Source organism: Pseudophryne corroboree, chromosome 6 (genome assembly GCF_028390025.1).
Source record: "Pseudophryne corroboree isolate aPseCor3 chromosome 6, aPseCor3.hap2, whole genome shotgun sequence".
In the NCBI taxonomy this organism is placed as follows: domain Eukaryota; kingdom Metazoa; phylum Chordata; class Amphibia; order Anura; family Myobatrachidae; genus Pseudophryne; species Pseudophryne corroboree.
In genome coordinates, this window is record NC_086449.1 from 464,373,022 (window position 1) to 464,386,961 (window position 13,940).

The window sequence follows — 13,940 nt, forward strand, 5'->3', positions numbered from 1 at the left end:
TAAGGTGAGTGTTTTTGATTGTCTGTATGTATCCTGATGAAAATTTGAATGAATTGAAATGTTGATAACCCGCTGCGGTATCGTGTGTTTTCTTCATTATAAGCCGTGAGTGCCGCCTCTCCTGTATGTATATTCATGCCTTTTTGCTGTTGAGGGCACCGGGACAGTTCATTATTCGGTATGAGTGCCAGTCCAGTAATTTTGGTGTGTGTGTGTGTGTATATATATATATATATATATATATATATATATATATATATATATGACTGTGGTTGCGGGCGGCACTCTCGGCGTAAATGAAGACAGACACGTAAGTCTTTTAAGTCATCAACGTTTCAATGTCCAGAGTGACATTTTCGTCAGGATAAAGTTACAAACAGGTATTACTCACCATTTTATCTCCGTCGGGTGGTCCGTGGCGCCATCAACCGTCGCGTCTCGTTCAGCAATGACGTCATCACGAGGTGCCGGCATCGGCGTCGGGGAACACCTGGACCGGAGCACATAAAAAAACCTAGAACAAGTGCAAAAGAACAAGTGCAAATGAACAAAACAATAAAGTGACTATTTACAAAGCATCATTAGGGCCATATTTGTAATCATGTATCACTTTTACAATCACAGTATGAAAATGTAGCCACTTGGTACTAGAGAAAAATATACTATTATGCCATAAATGCACATAATATTTGATATTTATAAACCCGTTATTATGCTAGAAGAGCCAGTGTAATACCACAATATATGGGGCAACTTCATTGTACGCAAAAAGGTGTGACAAACCGTTATGGTAAGGTCATTTAAATAAAGGCTGACAGGCCAAGCTGTTCATTTAATCCGCGTGGAGATAATGTATCTAGTAAAAAAATCCACTTAGCCTCAGCCTTTAATAGTAACTGAGATCGATCGCCCCCCCGTGTGAGTGGGGGAATGTGATCAATTATTCGGTGTCTCAGGGCAGCTACTGAGTGTTTAGCATGCAAGAAGTGTCTAGCAACTGGCTGATCGCTTTTGCCAGAGTTGATGGCTGCTCTGATGGATGCTCTGTGGCCAGCCATGCGCTCCTTGAACATGCAATCTGTTTTCCCCACGTAGTGGAGACCACAGGGGCAACTTAACAGATACACCACAAAGCGTGTGGTGCAAGTTACTCGATGACGAATTTTATATTTTTTGCCTGTATAAGGATGACAGAAATTGTCACCCGTTAGCATATGGCTGCACGTAGTGCAGCCAAGGCACTTATAGCACCCTGGGCAAGAAGATTTGAGAAATGTGGTAGTAGTACTCTTTTTGGGGATACTTTCAATGTTTGTTTTTACCAAGAAGTCCCGTACATTTTTACCCCTCCGATATGCCGGCATGATACGTGTGGAGGATGAAAAACCTATTTTTTTGTCGGTTTGAATAATGGGCCAGAATTTCTTAGTGATTTTATTAATGATAGGGCTTTGAGTACAAAATTGATTAACCCATATTAGTTTATCTTGTTTGTCTGATTTTTTGTTAGACGTTAGGGTTTTACTTCTAGGAATTTTCAGTACTTTGTTTTTAATAGCTGTAAGCTCAAGTTGATTATAGCCCCGTTGTATAAACTTAGTGATCATATTGTCACATGCCTCTTCTAGTTGTGATTCATCACTAATGATGCGCTTAAGGCGCAGCATCTGGGAGTATGGAAGACCTCTTCGTAAAGATACAGGGTGATGGCTAGAAGCCTGTAGGAGGTTATTTCTATCCGTACTTTTAGTGAACAAAGTTGTGGCAATTTTCCCATCATTAACAGAAATCTGTACGTCAAGGAAATTGATACTTTGTTCATGTATAAGGTAAGTAAATTTGATGGGGGATGTGGAAGAATTATATGTATTGAGTGTGAACTCTAATAATTCACGGGGCCCCGTCCACAAGAGAAACAGGTCGTCAATAAATCTCAGGTATAACAAGACATACGGTTTGGTTGCCTCATTGGAAAGGAACAACTCGTCCTCCACTCGCAACATGTAACTGTTTGCGAATGAGGGCGAGACGTTGCTCCCCATGGAGCACCCTGCTAGCTGTAAATAATAATTTTTGTTAAACAAAAAATAATTTCTCTGCAGGGTTAATTGTAGTAACTGCAAAAACAATTCAATAGTAGGACCATTGTAAGATGGATTGTTACATATCAGTAGCTCGACCGCATGCAGTCCTTCTGTGTGTGGGATGCACGTATATAAATTCTTAACATCAATGGTTGCTAATAAGCAGTTATTTGGAACAGATGGAATGGCCGACAGTTTGTTCAATAAATCTGTGGTGTCCTTCAGGCAATGTTCAATAGATTGAATGCACGGCTGCAGATAATGATCTAAAAAAATAGATATTTTTTGAAATAATGAATCTCTGGCCGAGATTATTGGACGACCAGGGGGAGAACGGCTGTCCTTATGGATTTTGGGTACGGAGTACAAAATCGGTACCACTGGGAATTTGGTCATGAGCGCCTCTGTCTGATTAGATGTCAAGTGACCATCTTTGGCAGCTGAGGATAGAACATTGTCCAATTCCCTTTTAAAGGTGACAGTAGGATCCGAGGGCAATTTGCGATATGTGTTGTTATCAGATAGCTGGCGGTCCAATTCAAAGATGTAATCGTGGACATTTTGCACTACAATGGCGCCGCCCTTGTCCGCCGGGCGGATGACCACGTCCTCGTACTTACTAAGGTTGTTAAGGGCCTGCCATTCTGCTTTAGATAAATTAGAGTGTAAACAATTTTTTTGCTGTATGACCTCTTGGACTTGATGGTCGACAGTCCGCGTATAAGTTTTAATTGACTGATTTTGGGATATAGGGTAAAATTTTGATTTGATCCTAAGACCTGGTGGTAATGCCATGTTGCTCGATGGTATTGAGGAATGTTGGAAAAAATATTCTTTCAACCGAAGTTGACGTTCCAGTTTGTACTGTTCAACCTTCCAATTGAACGGGTCCAGCTTGTTTGTAGGGACAAAATTGAGCCCTTTTGATAAGACTCGTAATTCAATGGGAGTAAATGAGCGGTCTGATAGGTTGAATATCATCTCCGTTTGGAGTATGTTGTTCTCCTTCCTCGCCGTCCTTTTGTGTTGCCCACCTCGCCTCGTATATTAGCGCCTCGGTTTGCTAGTTGTGCCCGAGTGCGGACTCCTAAAGGGGGGCGACCTTGGCTAGAGCTAGGAGTGTCCATCTCACTGGCAGTAGCTGTTCCTTCAGTTGAAGAGTCCGAATCAAGGTGATGCACGTTGAATCTGTTAAATGGACGTCTTCGCGTTGGTCGTTTGGTGGATGGAGTGCCGGATATCCATGGGTAGACCTGTCTTTTGATGTAGTCATTGTTAACTATATCCAATTTATTGCGTTTATATGAAATAAGGTCTTTTTGGTATTTGTCAAGTTGAAGGGTTAATTTATCATACCAGTTAGTAGTAGTGTCAGATAGTAAGGTTGGTTTATGAGTGGTCTCAAAGGTCTCAATTTGTGCACGTGTGACATCAAGTTCCCTTGTGACTTCTTCGATGACCAGAAGGATTAAGTCAAGGGAGCACTTATTTAATATGGAGACCCATTTCTTACAGAAAGCCACGTTGAATCTTCCAATTGTCGGGACATTTTTTATACGAAAGCCCCTAGGTATTTTACCTTGTCGGTGGTAATCAGAGAGAGTGACTCCATGATAATAGAAGTCTTTTTCTCTGCGCTTCAACTTGAATAATTCCCGAAATAGATGGATATTATCCGGTCGTCCACCCGTTGCTGCCAAATCTTCCTTAAAGCGTATATTGGTTGCATCAATATCGGAGTAACTGAATGTCTCTCCCGGGGTTAAATCTACAGCTGACAGTAAATCTTCCAATTCTGTGTCAGTCTGTGTTGTCATAGTGGATTTACACTGTGCTCTTCGTGTAAATAGTCGAAGAAAAGGTGGTGAAAGTGTTAGTGTCCAATGGACATGTGCTGCAGTGCTCCACAACCGAAGAAGTCCAGACGTATAATGTATCGGGGGTGGGTGCCCTTCAGTGGCCACTAACCTGCACGGTTATTGTGGTCCTAAATATAAGTAAGCAAAGTCAATGGCACTCCCAAGTCCCCTAAGTAAATGTAGCAATGGTTTAAATGCCGGTGCCCTCCCTGAGGTATACAGTGCACCTGTACCCTGATACAGGGGACTTGGGAGTGCCATCGACTTTGCTTACTTATATATATATATATATAATATAATATAATATAAGGAAAAAACTATCCGCACAGTGCTGCTCATCCAAAGTCCACATGCGATGGTGCTCAACTCCACGGAACAGTGTATTCCAATAAACAGGCAATTGTAAAGGAGGGCACTCACCATTTTTTTGTAAAATAATAACTGTAGTTTTAATGTTGAATCATCAAGTCGACGTTTCGATCACATCCCAGTGATCTTTGTCAAGACATCATATCATATTCCAGGCGACAGGACACCACAAGTAGCATGTCCAGCCAGTTCACATACAGAGCTATTTAAACCCCTGATAATTGAGCACACATAGGACACACCCACCTGCACTCAGGAAGTGCTGCAAACTCAATATGTATAGTGTACCATGTAGAAACTTAAAAATAATGGCCAGCCGGATGTCAACAACCAAAGGGGAACCCGTAGGGACCAAAACCGCTAATGATACAGACCTATAGAGCCCAAAAAAACTCTTAATACACAACCAGAAAGTGCTTATGCGTTCCAATCGATCGTGGAACGCACGCGCCGGGCGGAAGTAACTCGCGAAGGCGGAAATGACGTCGCGTTGCTATGGAAACCGGAACAGATGTAAAATATGCTCATCACATCGTCTGTGAACGGCGGTCCCGCCCCGAATAGAGACATCACAGCAGTAACCATGGAAATAGCCCTCTGGCACCATATTATAGCGTAAAAGTAAACGATCGGAGAGCAGCACTAAACAGAGTATCAGGGAGGCGTCCAATGGCCCAAAAAGCAAGGAAACCACATATAACATAATACTTGTACTAGACTACATACAATATTAAAATATATACTTTAATATTAAAATAACCCAGATGGTCGCAAAGCACCCTGTAGGCACACCAGAGGTGGCGACACCACCAGAATAATTCCAGAGGCGCCACCCACACCAGTCGAGCCCCAGGGGCATGACACCACCCGGCAAACATAGGTAGAACAACACTAGACGATAAAAGGAAAAAGTATTTTTTTCTCTATACATATTGAGTTTGCAGCACTTCCTGAGTGCAGGTGGGTGTGTCCTATGTGTGCTCAATTATCAGGGGTTTAAATAGCTCTGTATGTGAACTGGCTGGACATGCTACTTGTGGTGTCCTGTCGCCTGGAATATGATATGATGTCTTGACAAAGATCACTGGGATGTGATCGAAACGTCGACTTGATGATTCAACATTAAAACTACAGTTATTATTTTACAAAAACTGGTGAGTGCCTTCCTTTACAATTGCATATATATATATATATATATATATATATATATATATATATATATATATATATATATATATATATATATATACACATAAAGATGACCGCTTGCACTCTGCAGACATCCTATATTCCTATGTTTCGGCCTTGCGCCCGTTATCAATCAAAATATTGTGCCTGACGACGGATGCAAGCCCTAAATGTAGGATTAAAGGACGTTTTTAAACTGTTAACAAGTCTGCAGAGCGCAAACTGTCATCTCTATGCATGTACTGGGGCTACCAACTCTATGAGGGCACCGTAGCAAGTATACCTGTCACCGTTTGTGAGTGCCAGACTCATGGAGTGGTGTGGTACTGATGTGAGGGAGAAGCCCTCATATCTCAAGTGCCCCAGGCCCCTCAAAGACTTAATCCGGCCCTGCTTCGTCTTCTCTGGCCCCTCTGTACGGGATGCTCCCCCTCCTGGCCTGATTGACTTGAGACACCCAAGCCACGCAAGGAGCAGCGGAGCAGAGGTGTGCTGCAGACCAAGGGATGGCTGTACAGAGGGGTGAACGTGAGCCTGGCCAGCAATGGGAGGACCGGAGTTGGAGTGACCGGAGTGAGCATCCTTCCTGCCCGCATGGTGTCTCTGTGAAAAATCGCAAAGGGGAAGCCAGATGACGAAGAACTGGCGGCAGATGCTGCCCGACCAGATATCATGCACAAGAACCTGCTGCTGGTGGTGCTCTTCCTGATGTTTGGCATGGAGGTCAGCTTTAAAGTTGATACAAAGATGTAATTTACCTGCTGAACCTCAGTCATCTAGTCACCATGTTGCAGTTAATACTTATAATAGTAATGCCCCCACACATCTTCCTGTCATATACCTGTTGAACCCCTGTCCTGTGTTTACGGGTTGGGGCTGATATGCCGGTGTTCGGGATGTCATCAGTCATCCCAATGGTTAGAATCCTGACGGGAAGAAAAGTATGTTTACCCTACCTTTTAGCAGCCTAAACCTAACCCCCCCAACCCGCTGCAGCCTAACTCTATCCCTCCCCGATGGTGCCTATACCTAACCCCCCTCCCCAAGCCTAACCCACCCCACCGCCTAACCCTCCCCAGGGTGCCTAACCCTAATCCCCGCTTTCCTGCAGCCTAAACCTAACCCCACCCCTGCCAACCAGCCTAACCCTCCCCGTGGTGCCTAACCCTAACCCCCCTTCCCGCAGCCTAAACCTAATCTCCTCCAACCCCCCACTTTCACCCTCTGCAGCTTACTTCTCCGGGGGCCCAGCACACAGACATCCAGGATCCTGGCGGTCGGTATTCCGGCGCCGGGATTGTAATCCTATTCGGAATACCAATACCAACACCAGCATTCCGAGCTGTGTCGGATTCCAGCGTAGGTATTTTGACCACCGGGATCCTCACCGGATCCCGTGCTTACCGTGTTGCTGATAATGCTAGTAATCATAATGATGCACCGACACGTATGCCTATTATGTGACAGTGTGCTGGGAAGCTAGGGGCGCCAAACTCAGATTATATCTTGCCCCCCCCAACCTAAAAACGTTCTGACACCGCTGATATATATATATATATATATATATATATATATATATATATATATATATATATATATATATATATATATAGTTATACACACACACACACACACACACATATATATGCACACACAGTGTATGTATATATATATATATATATATATATATATACACACACACACACACACACACACACACACACACACATATTTACACAATGCTGGACTGAAACTTCCTTTATAAGTAATGGTTGCTCCGGTGTCCTCAGTGAAGAACAATTACTGGATACAGAAGCAGCGGCACTCGGAGAGAGCACACACACACACACACACACGGCTCCACAGGGGCAGGGAGGGCAGGCGCTGTACTCTGGCAGGAAGCGATGGGTCGGTGCTATCAGCGTGTAACCCGCCGCCTGCAGGTCCCTGCGCTGCTACAAACCCATTCTTTCTGCCGGGGCTGAGATCCGAGGTGGGGAAACGCATTGAACGAGAAATCGGGAAGCAGCATTTGGATCAGCTAATGGTAATGGTTGGTAAAATATCTCCGCCATGGGTGAAGGTCCCGCCCCCGGCCTCCTCCTCTGGTTCCAGCAGCTCCGTGGCCTCAGAAACGCTGGTCTTTTACGTGGTCATCAGAACGGGAGGGCGGGGGAAAGTTAGGAGGAACGCGGTCACTTTATTATTTTTTTTTTGTTGCACTCAGTACTGCCCTTCCAGGGCTGCCGCCCATAGGCAGCTGCCTAAAGCTGCCTAATGGTAGCGCCGGCCCTGCAGATATAACATGTGCAGAGAGTTAAATTTGGGTGGGGTGTATTCAAACTGAAATCTAAATCCCAGTGTAAAAATAAAGCAGCCAGTATTTACCCTGCGCAGAAACAAAATAACCCACCCAAATCTAACTCTCTCTCTGCACATGTTATATCTGCCCCCCTGCAGTGCACATGGGCCCTCATTCCGAGTTGTTCGCTCGGTAATTTTCTTCGCATCGCAGCGATTTTCCGCTAACTGCGCATGCGCAATGTTCGCACTGCGACTGCGCCAAGTAAATTTGCTATGAAGATTGGTATTTTACTCACGGCATTACGAGGTTTTTTCTTCGTACTGGAGATCGGAGTGTGATTGACAGGAAGTGGGTGTTTCTGGGCGGAAACTGGCCGTTTTATGGGAGTGTGTGAAAAAACGCTACCGTTTCTGGGAAAAACGCGGGAGTGGCTGGAGAAACGGAGGAGTGTCTGGGCGACGCTGGGTGTGTTTGTGACGTCAAACAAGGAACGACAAGCACTGAACTGATCGCACTGGAAGAGTAAGTCTCGAGCTACTCAGAAACTGCACAGAGAAGTCTTTTCGCAATATTGCTAATCTTTCGTTCGCAATTTTGCTAAGCTAAGATTCACTCCCAGTAGGCGGCGGCTTAGCGTGTGCAATGCTGCTAAAAGCAGCTTGCGAGCGAACAACTCGGAATGAGGGCCATGGTTTTGCCCAACTGCTAACAAACTTGCTGCTGCGATCAACTCAGAATTACCCCCTGAGTGATAAAAGTCTCTGATACATATATCAATTATACAGTGCATCCGGAAAGTATTCACATCGCTTCACTTTTTCCACATATTGTTATGTTAAAGCCTTATTCCAAAATGGAATAAATTCATTATTTCCCTCCAAAATTCTACACACATTACCCCATAATGACAGCGTGAAAGAAGCATTTTTTTTAGATTTTTGCTAATTTATTAAAAATAAAAAAAGGGGATTTTAATACCTACCGGTAAATCCTTTTCTCTTAGTCCGTAGAGGATGCTGGAGTCACCATTAGAACCACGGGGTATAGACGGAATCCGCAGGAGACATGGGCACTTTAAGACTTTCAAAAGGGGTGTGCACTGGCTCCTCCCTCTATGCCCCTCCTCCAGACTCCAGTTGGTGCCCAGAGAGATGGACATTTCGAGGAAAGGATTTATTGTTAAACTAAGGTGAGATTCATACCAGCTCACACCTCAAGCATGCCGCACAACGTGGCATTCAGCAGAACACAAGCCAACGGCATGAACAATTTCAGCAACAGGCTGACTATAAACGTAACACAACATGTGTGAAACCACAACTAATAACTGCAGATACATTACACACTGGGACGGGTGCCCAGCATCCTCTACGGACTAAGAGAAAAGGATTTACCGGTAGGTATTAAAATCCCCTTTTCTCATACATCCTAGAGGATGCTGGGATCACCATTAGAACCATGGGGTTATACCAAAGCTCTAGAAAGGGCGGGAGAGTGCGGATGACTCTGCAGCACCGATTGACCAAATTTGAGGTCATCATCGGCCAGGGTATCAAACTTGTAAAACTTTGCAAAAGTGTTTGAACCCGACCAAGTAGCTGCTCGGCAAAGTTGCAATGCCGAGACCCCCCCGGGCAGCCTCCCAGGACGAGCCCACCTTTCTAGTAGAATGGGCCTTCACCGAATTCGGTAACGGCAATCCAGCCGTGGAATGAGCATGCTGATCGTATTACAGATCCAGCGTGCAATAGTCTGCTTGGAAGCAGGACACCCAATCTTGTTGGGAGCATACAGGACAAACAGAGCCTCCGTTTTCCTAACCTGAGCGACCTAAATTTTCAAAGCTCTGACCACATCCAGAGACTTTGACTCAATTAAGGCGTCAGTAGCCACTGGCACCACAATAGATTGGTTCATGTGGAAAGATGAAACCACCTTCGGCAGAAATTGCTCACGAGTCCTCAACTCTGCTCTATCTTCATGGAAGATCAAATAAGGGCTCTTGTGAGACAAGGCCGCTAACTCAGACACCCGCCTTGTGGATGCCAAGGCCAACAGAATGACCACTTTCCAAGTGAGGAATTTCAACCCCACCTTCTGTAAAGGTTAAAACCAATGTGATTAAAGGAACTGCAACACCACGTTAAGATCCCATGGTGCCACCGGGGGCACAAATGGAGGTTAGATGTGCAACACACCTTTCACGAAAGTCTGAACTTCTGGAAGGGAGGCCAATTGTTTTTGAAAGAAAACCGATAAGGCTGAAATCTGTACCTTAATTGAGCCCAACTTTAGGCCCGCATCCACACCTGTTTGTAGAAAATTGAGAAAACGTCCTAGCTGAAATTCCTCCGTAGGAGCCTTCTTGGATTCACACCAAGAAACATATTTTCTCCAAATACGGTAATGTTTAGACGTTACTCCTTTCCTGGCCTGAATAAGTGTGGGAATGACTTCACTGGGAATACACTTTCGGGCTAGGATTTGGCGTTCAACCGCCATGCCGTCAAATGTAGCCGCGGTAAGTCTTGATACACGCACGGCCCCTGCTGTAACAGGTACTCGCATAGAGGAAGAGGCCAGGGATCTCCTATGAGTAATTCCTGAAGATCTGGATACCAAGCCCCCCTTGACCAGTCTGGGACAATGAATCTATGTTCTTCTTATGATCTTTGGAACCTTTGGAATGAGATGAAGTGGAAGGAATACATACACCGACTGAAACACCCATGGGCCAGTATTTACTAAAAATCCGAGTTTTGCCGATTTGTGTTTTTTTTTTCTTCTAAGTCCCAATCCGGGAATTCACTAAGCAGGAAACTTGGCAGTGTCTGGTCTATTTTGTAATGGTTTGATTGGCAAAGTTCTGAAATACGAATGAATAGACCATCGGTCAAACACGGCTGTTATTTCATACAATACAGGTATTCACTATTCATTCGTATTTGGGTGTTAGTCTCTGAGTGCTCAAGTGCGGGTCTATATTTTTTCGAATCGTTAAAAAAAGCAGGAAAAAAATAGACCTGCTTTTTCCAGTCGAGTTTGGATAACCATGCACGGATCAGTGAGATCTGTGCATGGTTATCTATGGGAAAGGGTGTGTTTAGTGTCAAAAGTGAAAAAAAAATTGCGTGGGGTCCCCCCTCCTAAGCACAACCAGCCTCGGGCTCTTTGACGTGGCGCTCCCTGATTGGCTGAAGGGACCCTCTTTGACAGGAGTCAGGGGGGGTCCTGGCAGTCGGGGAAAGGGGTCCCATGTGTAAACATGGGACCCCTTTCAGTGCGTGGTCGGGTTTCCGTTTTTTTGTTTTGCCAAGTACGTGGATTATACAAAGGACAGAATCTACACTGGATTATGTGAGTATAATTTTTTTCACAGGTCCCCCAAGGATTCTCCAGGGAGAAGAGGACCGAGCCTCGTCGGAACATAGGTAAGTATGTATGTATGGAGGTGTGCATGTATGTAATAAACTTATACTTTCACGGTGTGTGTGTGTCCTGTTTTTTGGGGGGTATTTTTTTTGTAGTAGTACTACAGGTACCAGCGGCCCAGGTTTTCCACCGCATGCTGGTACTTGTGGTTCTCCAAGTACCAGCTTGTGGGGGAGGCTTGCTGGGACTTGTAGTACTGCTACTAAAAACAATATAATTTTTTTTTACACTTGGCTATCAGCCCCCCATCCGCCGCGCTTGGATGGGGGGGGGGGACAGCCTCGGGCTTCACCCCTGGCCCTTGGGTGGCCTGAGGGGGGGACCCCTTGATTTAAGGGGTTCCCACTCCTCCAGGGTACCCCGGCCAGGGGTGACTAGTTGGGTATGTAATGCCAGGGCCGCAGGGACCACTATAAAAGTGTCCCCCGGCTGTGGCATTATGTACCTGGCTAGTGGAGCCCGGTGCTGGTTTTAAAAATACGGGGGACCCCTACGCTTTTTGTCCCCCGTATTTTTGGAACCAGGACCAGGCGCAGAGCCCGGTGCTGGTTGATGAAATATGGGGGAACCCCTATCATTTTTTTCCCCATATTTTGTCAACCAGGACCGGCTCAAAGAGCCCGAGGCTGGTTATGCTTATGAGGGGGGACCCCACGCAATTTTTTTCAGATTCTAAAACACTTTAAACACCTTTTTAAGGTACACAATGAGGCCCTGCACGGATCTCATAGATTCGGCTGGGATTCCTTGTGTTTTGTCAGACAGTGTTTTACTCATCACTCCCGTAAAACACTGCCTGACATTACGAATCACATCGACATGGAAAATACGAATTGGGAAAAGTCGGCAGCTTAGTGAATGACCGTATCAGGATTCAAAAAGTTGCAGTAAAATGCACCCGATACCATTCGAGATCAAACACCCTTCAAAACGGCAAAAACACGAATCTTTGTAAATATACCCCATGGTGTCATCAGTGCATCCACTGCTATTGCTTGAGGGTCCCTCGACCTGGAACAATATCTCTGAGCTTCTTGTTGAGACGAGATGCCATCATGTCTATTTGAGGAATTCCCCAATGACTTGTCACTTCTGTGAAGACCTCTTGATGGAGGCCCCACTCTCCTGGATGGAGATCGTGTCTGCTTAGGAAGTCTGCTTCCCAGTTGTCCACTCCTGGAATGAAGATTGCTGATAGAGCGCTTGTATGCTTTTCCGCCCAGCGGAGAACCTTTGTGGCTTCTGCCATTGCCGCTCTGCTGTTTTGTTCCGCCCTGGCGGTTTATGTACGCTACTGCTGTTACATAGTCCGACTGGATCAGTACGGGCAGATTGCGAAGAAGATGTTCTGCTTGTAGAAGGCCGTTGTAAATGGCCCTCAACTCCGGAACGTTTATGTGGAGACAAGTTTCCTGGCTTGACCATCTTCCTTGGAAGTTTTCCCCCTGTGTGACTGCTCCCCAGCCTCGGAGACTTGCATCCGTGGTTACTAGGATCAAGTCCTGGATCCCGAACCTGCGCCCCTCTAGGATGTGAGAGCTGTGCAGCCACCACAGGAGTGAGATTCTGGTCTTGGAAGACAGGATTATCCTTCGGTGCATGTGCAGGTGGGATCCGGACCACTTGTCCAACAGGTCCCACTGAAACACTCTGGCATGTGAATGACCTCCTAGGCCGCAACCATCTTCCCCATCAACCGAGTGCATTGATGGATTGACACACTTGCTGGTTTCAGAATTTGTTGAAGAACTATCAGGGAGAGTGCAATGTTTTGCACCAACTGGTCCCTGGGTCTCACCTTTATCAGGAGATCGTCCAAGTACGGGATAATCGTGACTCCTTGCTTGCGAAGGAACCATCATTTCTGCCATCACTTTGGTGAAAATTCTTGGAGCCGTGGACAGACCAAACAGCAACATCTGAAATTGGTAATGATGATCCTGAATTGAAAACCTCAGGTAAGCCTGATGCGGAGGATAAATGGGAAAATATAAGTAGGCATCCTTTCTGTCCACCGACACTATAAAATCCCCTTCCTCCATACTGGAGATCACTGCTCAGAGAGACTCCATCTTGAATTTGAATTTTCTTAGGTAGAAATTTGAGGGATTTCAGGTTTAGGATTGGTCTGACCGAGCCGTCCGGCTCCGGGACCACGAACAGGCTTGAATAAAAGCCTTCTCCCTGTTGTGATGGGGGGAACCATGACAATGACCTGATTTTGACACAACTTTTGTATTGCGTCGCATACTACCTCCCTGTCCGGAAGAGAAGCTGGCAAGGCCGATTTGAAAAATCGGCGAGGGGTAACGTCTTGAAACTCCAGTTTATACCCTTGGGATACGATCTGTAAAACCCATGGGTCCAGGTCCGAACGAAACCAGAACTGACTGAAGAGTTTGAGACATACCCCCACCGGTGCGGACTCCCATAGAGGAGCCGCAGGGTCATGCGGTGAAATTGGCAGAAGGTCTTCTGCTCCTGGGAACCCGACAAGGCTGGTTAACTTTTACCTCTTCCCCCTTCCTCTAGTAGCAAGGAAGGAAGAACCTTGCCCTTTTCTGTATTTATTGGGCCGAAAGGACTGCATTTGATAGTGGTGTGTTTTCTTTTGTTGTGGAGGAACATAAGGCAAAAAGGATGACTTACCCGCGGTAGCCGTAGATACCAAATCAGCGAGGCCGTCACCAAACAAGGCACCAC